Raw genomic sequence first — 11632 nt, 5'->3', positions numbered from 1 at the left:
TACAATCCTGATCACCTCAAGGAAAAATGTGAATGTTGCTGATTATCCACCATTTAAAGTTTTCTAGGCTTTGGCATTTTTCTGTAAGTATAAATAATTGACTATGAACTATGCAGAGAATTGTTTTACCTGAATTTCTTTGAGATCCATCAGATGTGGCCATTAAAATGAGCCAATCTCCTCCATTACAACTACTCACTGTGCAGGCTTCTAGTCAAGCATTGGTGGAGATAGCGCAGCTCGATTTAAATGTAAAATTCAAGGTAATGTAACTAAACAAGTTAGTCCTATCCTTTTCCCCTTACTTTCCCTTAGAGAGTTTCTGAAGTTAGGGATTTGTAAAATGAAAATATTAAACCAAATTTAATAGCAAAATGTCATTGATATCATTAGTGAAACCAAGCCCAGTTTCCATTTACCCCAAAGTATAAATTGCCTATCTGAGAAGCAGTTCAAATTTAAGTCATGTCAGATTGGTGGTCTTTCTGAGTTTCAGTTTGGAACTCTTATTTGAAGTCATTGTTTCATTCAAGAGCATCTCAATATCAATAGCAGGTTTTCTACTTCAGCAAAAGCCTTGATGTACATCAGTGCCATTGGGTCCAGAGGATAGCCTCTTTGTACGTTTTTTTCTCCCAGTCTCACTGCAATGTTAAAGTCACTGATATCACAGAGCACATTTCTAATCCTAACTATATGCCCTAATTTTGGCAGAAATCCACTCCTCCACTTTTATGCAATGTATTAACAACCAGAAATTTAATTGTATTTGTTGAGACTGTAATATCAACGTGAAGCATTCCTTTTTTGAAGCTCAAATTCTTAAGACTTGCTTTCCCCTTTGCAAGAAATACTTACTCCTTTACTCCCTTGTCCCCTTAGGCTACCTACGTCATACTTCAGTTAAGAAGACATTTCACAAGGGATGCCTTTCCTCATCCTTCCAGGTGAGAAAGGTTCCCTGTCCCATGGCTCATAGTACCCTGTCTATATTTACTACAATTAGTAATTATTCTTTAGACTGCAGGCTCTAAGAAATATGGACAATGCTTGCTTTTCCACACCTTGTATTACCAGCACCTAATGCAGTGCCTGGGACATAGTAGAAGTTCTATAAATATGTAATGATTGCTGAATGAATGAATGAATGAATGTGTTAGTAACAAGATAAATGCATAAATCGTATTTGTAAAGCACAATACAAAGTAATTTCATTAATATTCACCCACTTATTTGTACCTTAATACCCTTCTCTTCATTTATATATCTTAGAATTACTTTTAATTTTATCAGCAGGGATACAGGATTTAATGATGAAATTTTGATGAAATGTATTAGAAATATTTGTGAGTGAGTAAGCACTATGCCATGGTGAGAGAGAGAAAAAAAATAAAAGCTATTGCTATATTCTTGACTCAAGTCATACTCAATATTATTTGTTACATATTATATTACACACACAAATGCATTCTCACTGGCATGGTATCACCTACATTATTATAATTTCCATTTCCTTCCCAATCCCTTTAAAGCCCATATCTGACCCTTAGACTTATTAAATTGCATTGTTTTAAACCACTTCTCCAATTTGTCAAGGTCATATTACGGTCATGTTGAATTTTGATCTTGACAAAGTATTAATCAGTCTTATCAACTAAAGAGAACTGTAAATGACTAAATCCACATGCTTTTCTATCATCCTAGACTTGATGAAAATATTAAATAGCCTCTGGCCCAGGATTGACCTCTACATATAAAACTTCTGTCCACTTTGGTTGAGGAGGAACTATAAATGAGTTTCATTGTTCTACCTACTTTGTTTCCAATAAATAGGTCTCTGGTGCTGATCTATTTTTATAAATTTGTGAATGAATTCCATTTGTAATATTTTTATAATATTAATATTTAATGTCTGATTTCAAGTCGTGGATGAAAAAATGCTAACATCAATGAAAACTACTACTTGCCCAAATAGATTAATAATAGTAAGAACAGTTAAAGTAGATTTTAAATCTACTGTCATCTTTATTTACTTTCCTGAATTGTTCCCACTGTGCCACTTCCTTACTTTCTGAATATGACAGGTTCATGCATGACGTCCTCCTCTAGATGCTGTGCCATTAAGAAATCTCACTGATTATAATAGGTGATCATCTATGATGGATAATAAATATGCTTGTGCATTTTCAATCACAAATCCATGTCTTGCACACTGAAATGATTTTACTTGTTGCTTGATCACGGGGGACTTCTTCCCCTGAATAAATAAGACTTGACTTTGCCTCTTTATGCAGTCATCTGTTCACAGTTCTGCCTCTCTCCAGTAGACTGTGTCTCCTTAAAGACAAATGAATATTCATTCATCTTTGATCCCCTTTGCTTAGCATGCATAGTAATTGTTCAACAAATATTTGTTTAATAAGTTAAACACCAATATGCCGTGAAGTAGGAAAATCTGGAGATGTGAGTGGTCAAGATGGGGGGTGTGATTAAAGGACCCCTCTGAATTCTAAGAACAACATACTTAGGAGGGAATGCATGAATAATCAACGGGGCTGACTACTTGACAACTAGTATGTATTCAACTTTCAAATTCTATATTATAAGCATCCCTGAGTGTAATTTGAAATGGATAGACAGGAATTTTTATTTTATTTTTTCTAATGAGGAAGCAGTGTAGGTCTCTATTCTCATGGCCTCTGTTGCTTCCTATGAATATTTCTCCAATATCTTGACATAATCATTTTCAGGAAGCCAAGAGAGTCCAAAAGAAAATGACAAACAACAGAAATTGCTTTCATTTTCTAGTGTTTGGAAAAACATAAAAATAGGTTTAAGTTTTTCAAACATACTTAGATTTCATGAGATTTTACTTGGTTTATAATCAATATGATAAGATGCATATATATGTATATAAAATCATCATTCATTTTAAATTGGAAATAATGTGTATCCCCATGGCTGATTTGCAAACTGTCAATAATAAGAACCAAGCTTATGTCCTCCTAAGTCTTTTGTAGCCCCATTTTAACACATTTTCTGAAAGTTATTTCACTTCAACCACTCTAGATACTTTCTAAAAAAACAATAGATGACTTTTTAAAATTTTCCTTTCAAAATGAAAATATTAAAATATGCTACAAATTGGTGCAATAATGGAAGCTACAACTTACCATGTAAGTTTGTTTGTAATTGAGCAAAATATGTTCCAATAATTTTTGCATTGTATTTGCCTTTCTCTCTGTAATTACTAACCCTTTTTCTTTCACTATGGAATGTGAATTTTGATTTCTCATCTTCAAATTTGCCTTTAAATACATTTCTACCCTTATTTTTCTTCCATCTGGAAGCTAAGTTTTCAAGAGAAAATTTGTTGCCACAAATATTGAATGTCTTCATGTTAGGAATAATTCTAATGCAACTACTTTGTATTTGGAAATGTGCCACTGTGTTTAGGAAGGCTAAACACATACTTTTGGGTAAGCTCAAAAAAGATTACTCCAATGATTCAACCAAATGTATTTCAAGCATATTGATAAGAAATTTCAAACTAATTGTGTGTGATAGACATCAATTAAAGACGTAAAATGAATGCCTGCTATTTTAAAACATAAAGCCAAGGAAAAGCTGTGCATAACTAGCATGTTCTGTAAAGATAATTGGCTCACTAACTAAATTCTAACAGCCCATTCACATTTCTAGATTTTAATTGAAGAATGGATGGAAATAGTAAGGTGAGCTCATTGCCCAATACACATAAGCATGTGACAATTTTAATTTCTTCAGAGATGCCCATATTGTATGAAATCTTATTAATATTGTGATGGAATACAGTGAATCATGCTGTGAAAGAAGCACATATTTGTTGTACATATGTTCACACACACACACACAAACACACAGATACACACACATTTCTTTTCTCTCCTCTCTATTCTCATTTCAGTCCCATTTTTCCTCTTCTTAGATAACTGGTATCATGAATTGAATATAAATACTTTGAATCCATGCTTGAACTTTTTACTATATGCAAATGAACCCATGAAAAACACATGATTGCTTTGAGTTTTAAAAATTTATATACATGTCATCATGCCAAATATGTAATCTTAAAAATCATTTATCATGTATATAATTAATTATTTCGAGTGAAGTATTGCATTGCATCTTAAAAATAGTTTATATATGTCTTTTGTAAGCAGCATAAACTGGAATTTTTAAATTTATTTTTATTGTCTCTGTGATCAAATGTATTGTGATTATTGATCTATTTCTCCTTTATTTTTCCATGTTTTATCCCTCCCGGTACTGACTTCGTTTAAACACATTTTTCATTCTCTTTTTTTTTGGTCTACCTTTTTATGAATCATATATGAAGTCTTCATTTTTAGTGTTTTCTGAAAAATTTGACATATATGTCTAACTTGAAAAAGTCTAAAACTAATTATCTCATCTTCCTCCTAAGCGGTTCATGGACCCCTCAAATTTTAAATCTGATCTCCAGTATTTCAGTATATTATCTAGTGTTTTAGTTTTACTTTGTACACACCCCCTTTGGCTATTATTTTTTACACTCAACCGTTATTCAGATTCATTCCAACATTACAAATTTCTCTGCTGGTCACTGTTCAGTGCACCTTCCTACTTCTTTTTATGCTTATTTTCTTTCTTACTGAAGAACATTCTTTGTACAATGGTCTCCAATCTTGCCTAAAACACATGAGAATTATGTGAGAAATTTTTAAAGCTCCCATTATTGAAACACCGCCTAGATCACTTTGGTTAAAAAAAAAAATCTCCAAGTATTGGCTTCAGGCATCAGAATATTTTTTAATGCCTTCAGACAATTCCAATAGCTGCTGCTACTGCTTTAGTCATTTTGTTGTTGTTGTTGTTACAGTTTGTGGGTGGTAATTCCTCTTTGTCTATGAATGAAAATTTCTTTACTTCTTGTTCTTGAGTAGTTTTTTAAAATGAGGTGTAGAATTTTAATTTGGACAGCTATATGTGCTCAGTACTTTGAAGATATTATTCTATTGTTTTCCAGCATCTACCTGTTTTCTGATAAGACAACAGATATTTAAAGCCAGCCCTCAAAAACAAGGCTTATTATTTCCAGGGCCCCCTTGAATTTCTTGGTTTCAACTCCTCCTCACTATTCTAATGTTGAATTTGTTTTTTCTCCTTAAATCCTGAGACTGGGGATCCCCCCATTTTTTGTAAGCTTGTTCATTTTCTTTTTATGTGTTGCTACATGTAAAAGCAACATATAAAAGAAAACACAAGTATAACAAACTGTGTGTTCAGATTGGAAGAAAGGATTCTCAATATCAGTTCAGCCTATCCTATTGACTGAAAGCATTTACCTTGTTTCTTTTACAACTAACTTGAATATTACGAGTCTTATATCTAATATACAGTACTCTTCACCCTTCTTGGAACGTCTATGCTCAATAAGGACATTAGTTGATTTGTCACTAATATTGCTTTCCCTACATGTGAGTGCATTCAGAGTTCTATCCTCTCCCATATACATAGCATAATCTTATATTTTGTATCTAACTGGCATCAGTTTGCCTTTTTTTTTTTCGATTTACTTTTAAAGTTTACTTTTAGCAGGACTGTACTGAAACACTCTTACACCTTAATAGATCTAATTGTCTGGACTTAAAATAATAGATTTCTCTATCACAGGGGCATTTGTCTGTGCAGATACTGATTTCTGTTCTCTGCACATGTTTTCATGTTATATGCCCAGTGTAATATGAAGTGAGTTAATTTATTGTGTTGCATATAGTAAAGAATCCAGCAGAATAATGTTATTTAGGGTTTTTTTCATTATTTGTATGAATAACAACAACATCAACAATAATAGTAATAGAAAAGATAATTTCTACCTATAGCAAGTCTCAGTTTTTTCTTAAATGCAGTAGAAGGCCCTTCACACTCTATTTGTCAGCTTGGCTTCAGGTTTTCATATTGTTGGCTAGAAGACAGATAAAGGGGATTATGGACAGAACTGAGCCTGGTTTCTGCTAATCTCCAACTTGAATTCTTTCAAGGGTTGCAAAATATGATTCAAGTATTTCACAGGCCTTTATAACCTTTGTCATCTGTCTGGTATATGTGCCATCATGGGTGGATTTGGAACTGACATTTTATATCTCTGATCTCAACTGTATAAATATTTGTTTAGACTGACTATCAACATAGAACACAGACATTCTCTTCTGATGTATGGATGATAGAATAGTCCTTAACTGGGCCCCTAAGGATGGGGCAGGCACAAACTAACAGAGGGCAATGAGGCAAATTTTCAATGAACTCAGATTTTATATTTTCCTTTAGGTAAAAGAGTGGTTGCTTCTATACCAAAAAACTATTTCTTATAATTTGGGTTACATTAAAAATATCTCATATATACAACCATTTATCGGAATCTATAATAGTGACTTGGTTTTCTCAAATACATTATATATGGAGTCCTTTAGACTGGAATTAAATTAATCATGGTTGTATTTTTTTTTCTATAGACTTCCCAGCTATTTTCCCCTAGGAAAACTCTCTTAAATAATCAAGAGAAATATTTTAGGCAACATTATGTAAATCATCACCCTTATTAGATGAATTAATATTCTTGAAGTTATAGCTCATTTCATGGAAATCAGATTAACCTGATGTTATGGGCATTGTCATTTATCAGTAAGTTATTTGTTAATATGCTCAGTATGTGACATAAAATATGTCACTTTAATAAGAGAATGGATCACCTCAAATAGTTTAGCAAATCTTGAAAATGATAAGGATTAAAATTGTGGATGTATAAAGGACACAGAAGCTTGGAGAACTTTAAAACCATCTATTTCTCTCCTGTTTCCCTCAGACAAGGAAATGAAGGCTGACACTTTAGCATGGTTTGGAAATCCTTCTAAAAATTATCTGACTTTCTCTTAGAATTAACAAGTAATTTAAAGTTTTAAGACTGCAGAACTGACCACATGAATTACCGTAATTTAGTCAAGAATTTTTTTGAATATCCACTTTTGACAAACATTGTACATATATATACCAGGTTGTAGAGATGAATAAAATCATCCTTAGTCTCAAATAACTGAAAGAAAAATCCCCCAATATTAGTGAATACTGAGGAATTAAGGATGATGCTATGAGAAAATTTTTATAATGTGAAATTTATTAAGTTAAATAAAATATTGTGCTTTTGAGATTAGAATGACTTGGTTTTGTTCTAATGATACTGATGATAGACAGTGGTTGTATTTTGCAGAAGTTTTATGGGAGCAAAATAAAAACTTGATAATGTGATATAAATTTGGTCCCCCAAGGCGATTTTTATTGTTATTTCTATTGGTGTTGTTAATGAGAGAAATTTCTGTGAGCTATTAGGGAAAAAAATGTGGATATCAATATCTAATCAAAAAGAAGGACAAAATAATGGATAATTAGAGAATATATATAACCAGTAAATTAAAAATATACTCACATGCTAAGGAAGCACAGTGGTGGAAGTTTTGCTCATCATAAAGCTTTAACAGTGAGTAGAAGGTATCTTGGTGTCTTGGGTGTGGGAAGATATGCTAACAACCAGTGATAGATCCGTTGTAAAATTTGGAACTGTTTCTTTGGTATTAAATTTCACTTAAGACCTGTGCTTCTGGACAGGATGGAGTAATAGGAACTGGATTTACTCTCCTGGCTTAAACTGCTAAAAGTAAAAAAATATATATATTAAACAATACTTTTAGACATTGAACAACAAACAGCACAAGACAACGGTTGTACAAAGTTGTTAATTATAATGATAACCCATAAAAACCAGTGGCATAATGTTTTGTGTAATGCAGTTAAATGTTGGTGTTTGAACAAGTCCCTGGTCACCTGTGAAAAATAAAGGTGGATTCTCTTTTCATATTTATTAACAAAATGAATTTCAAGGGATGCAGTATTTAAATATGTTAAAATACTACAATTACTAGAAGAAAACATTTTTGTTTTATTTAATAAAAGTTAATTTAAAAAAAATTTTATATTTTTATGTGTTGCATTTTTTGCTTTAAGATTATACAAATATGTTTTGATATAATTTAATACATGCAGCATCAACTAGAGTATTCAATACACAGAGTATTCAATGGGTATAGGCTTAGTAGTGGGACCAAATTAGCCCTAGACTAAATTGTTTCACTTGCAGCCTAATAAGGCTTACAAGGAAGCCTCAAAATGATCAAACTATTTCTTAACTACCTCTTTGAGCAAAGTTACAAATATTTTTAAAAAAATACAAATACGCTCTGCAACCAGTAAAGTAAAATTCACAATATCTGACATGCAATCTAGAATTACTAGGGATGCAAAGACAAAGGAAAATATAACCCATAACAAGGAGAAAAATTAATTAATGAAAACAGACTGAAAAATGGTACGATCAGTAAACAAAGACATTCAAACAGTTATTATAACTAATTTTCATAGATTCAAAAAGTTTAAAGGAAAGCATCAACATTTTAAATAGACATATAGAGGATATAAAAATAACCCAAATTGAGTTCCTAGAGATGAAAAATATAGTTTCTGAGATGAAAAATAAACTGGATGGGATTAAAAGAGATGAGGCAATGCAGAAGCAAAGATTGACCTCCCTGCAAAAGCAAAATTTTGTTATTATAATCTGTCCCACTGAGTAGTCCAAATATAAAGTCTGAAATGCAAAATGCCAGCTTGGTCATCTTTTTCCATTCCAAGTTTGCTTTACCCTTTCTGGTTTGTGCTTCCAAAAATAATTAAAATATAAAATTATGAAAATTGTATTCAATGGTATTAAAATTAAGCATCTATCCATTTTATGGATTGCCCTGCATAATGCAAATATCTAAAATCTAAATATTATGTGTATATATACATATATGTATACATACATATATGTATATATATCTCACTAGCAGAATGAAAAGAAAATATGAAAGTACAACACAAGTTGTGGAGGAATATAGTAAAGGATAGTAAAATGATAGTATTTTTGTTTTTAGATATAGTTGCCCTACGCAGTGGAATAATGATATATGGATTAGCATATTTTATTTTCTGAGAAGCATGAATCAATTTAAAAGATGAAAGGGCAGATGAATTTAAAGAATCATTAATTTAAATACATAATCAGTCTTCAATTTTTTTGTTACTGACAACATCCCCTTTAAGATTTTCAAAATGCTGAAAGGTGGGATTCCAAGATTTTTAGTTGCTATAGAAGCAATTATTAGCAAATCCTTTCTTCTAATCTCATTACAGAAAATAGTGCCCTTTGTGCCCAGAGAACTCCCATTAGAACAGATAGCTAGTGGGAAGCAGCCACATAGCACAGGGAGATCAGCTGGGTGCTTTGTGACCACCTAGAGGGGTGGGATAGGGAGGGTGGGAGGGAGGGAGACGCAAGAGGGAAGTGATATGGGAACATGTGTATATGTATAACTGATTCACTTTGTTATAAAGCAGAAACTAACACACCATTGTAAAGCAAGTATACTCCAATAAAGGTGTTAAAATTTAAAAAAAGGAACTGCATTTCGGAGCAGCTCAGAACATAAGGTGTACCACTCTGGAGCTATCCTCCATTTCCTGTGTCTGATTAAATATTGTGTATATATGCTATGTATTTATATCTCCATCTAAATATACATCTATATCTCCTAAAATACTCTCTCACATATAATGAAGTCACAGTTTCCAGATAGTTGTTCTGGTAGTCATTAGACAAAATATAGTCTCATTTATTTAAAAAATGTGAAATGAGAGAAATGTATGAAAAACTTGATCCATCTTCTGACTGAATTTGTGGTATTGGTAACTTCAGAAGAGGAAATAATTAATTTATTGTAAATTATTTTATTCCTCTTTTATTAGAGAGTAAATTTATAAACTGAAACTGTTAGGGCTTAAAGGGTTTTTTTCCAGAAGATAATATCTGTGGTTCTCACCTTACACTGAGCAGTATATCACTAGTAAACAATCAGACAAATATGTACATTATTAAGTTATTTTATTTTCACCTGGCTTTTTAATACTATCATCTGATATACATCATATTAATTGACACTGCAATTTCTTCCTTGATTTGTATATTTTTTCTACAAACACTTTGCATTCCAACTTCCACGTATCTGATTTATTCATCCCTGTGATGGTCTTCATCTTCAGACATCTTGCTGTCTGGGCTGTTCAACCCTGTGACAGTAAAAGCACACTCACTAGGGACTAGGAGTTTGAAAAGGACTTAGAAAATTGTTTGGAACCTGAAAAAATGGCTCCAGAATATGAAAACAAATCTGCAAAATTGAGATCAAAACTTGTGTAATTAATATTTTCAACTAATATTACTACAACAGCAATGTTACTCAGCTTTCATATAGTTATCTATAAATTATATTGGATATGTGACGGGCACATTTTAATGCACTTGATAACATTTAGGGTAAAGCTTCTAAAAGGGCAATTGCCTAGGACTGAGGAAGGTTTAAAAATGGCCCCGCACAGAATGAACTAGAAGTGACTTCAATGGGAGGCTGAGGCAGAGATGCTGGACCCGGAGAGTGACAGAGCAGGCGTACATTGGAGAGAGCTTTCCTATATAGGAGAGCCAAGAATTTGTTACTTATTGAGGGGGGAGCATGAAGGTAGTGGACCCTATAATGAGAATCCTAGGATTGCTCCTAGATTTCTAACTTGGATAAATGACAGGACGGTACTCTTTGGTGAATACTAAAGGAACAGCAACAGCAGCAAAACTCTAAGAATGGAACTTTAACATATCACAATGCCACCTTTAAAGTAAATTTAGTATTCTTCTCCTTTTTGAATGAATGAAAATACATTAATTAAAGACATACACGGGCTTCCCTGGTGGCACAGTGGTTGAGAGTCCGCCTGCTGATGCAGGGGACACGGGTTCGTGCCCCGGTTTGGGAAGATCCCACATGCCGCGGAGCGGCTGGGTCCGTGCGCCATGGCTGCTGAGCCTGCGCATCCAGAGCCTGTGCTCCGCAACGGGAGAGGCCACAGCAGTGAGAAGCCCGCGTACCACAAAAAAAAAAAAAAAAAAAAAATACATACACATTCACACACCTGCTAATATCCGCTCTTCTGCAATCGTGTTTTCTGTATAGTGTCTAAATATCTATTCCAGTTGAAGTAGTGCTTAAACACTTCAATATGCCTCTTTTCAGCCAAAAAGAAAAACTGTCTATGACTGTTTCAACACATTTTAAATATATGTATAATCATTGCCAACTTGTCTGCTTTGCAGATTCTAGTTTCCTATACAATATTTAATATCTCCCTTTATTGAAAATGTCATTGCTCAGTATTATGATTGTTTTTCATTTTGATTATATGTCTGAATATTAGAATTATTGATTAATCTCTTTATTAATGGAATAATCTCAGCACAATGTTAAATACACTTCTCTACCATTATTATATGTTATTTTAAAGATTTTCCATACAGTTACTTTAAATGGGATTTTCAGATTTTTCAGGCTTTTTGAAGTCAGTAGGATAGGCTCCAGTGAGTAAAAGAAATGCTGAAGAACAACAATATGAATTAAACAAATTTAAGTAGTTA

The 11632-nt window shown here is 32.8% G+C and overlaps 1 long non-coding RNA gene across 3 annotated transcripts in view; it reads right to left on the bottom strand.

Annotated features, from left to right (window-relative positions):
- Positions 1 to 2239: 2239 nt before the first annotated feature.
- The window catches only part of LOC308627517, a 43206-nt gene continuing 33813 nt past the window's right edge, over positions 2240 to 11632 (bottom strand). For 2 of the 3 annotated variants that reach the window (XR_014017413.1, XR_014017414.1), the window contains exons 2-4: positions 7502 to 7720; positions 5898 to 5986; positions 2240 to 2337 (exon numbers count right to left, since the gene is read on the bottom strand). This is a non-coding gene — a long non-coding RNA (uncharacterized lncRNA). Of the gene's footprint in view, positions 2338 to 5897; positions 5987 to 7501; positions 7724 to 11632 lie in introns of all 3 variants that reach the window. The other variant, XR_014017412.1, reaches the window with a different exon arrangement.

This window comes from Mesoplodon bidens (genome assembly GCF_964165515.1).
Source record: "Mesoplodon bidens genome assembly, chromosome: 14".
NCBI lineage: Eukaryota > Metazoa > Chordata > Mammalia > Artiodactyla > Ziphiidae > Mesoplodon > Mesoplodon bidens.
The sequence above is the reverse complement of the archived record's forward strand: the minus strand, read 5'-3'. Positions and strand labels throughout refer to the sequence as shown.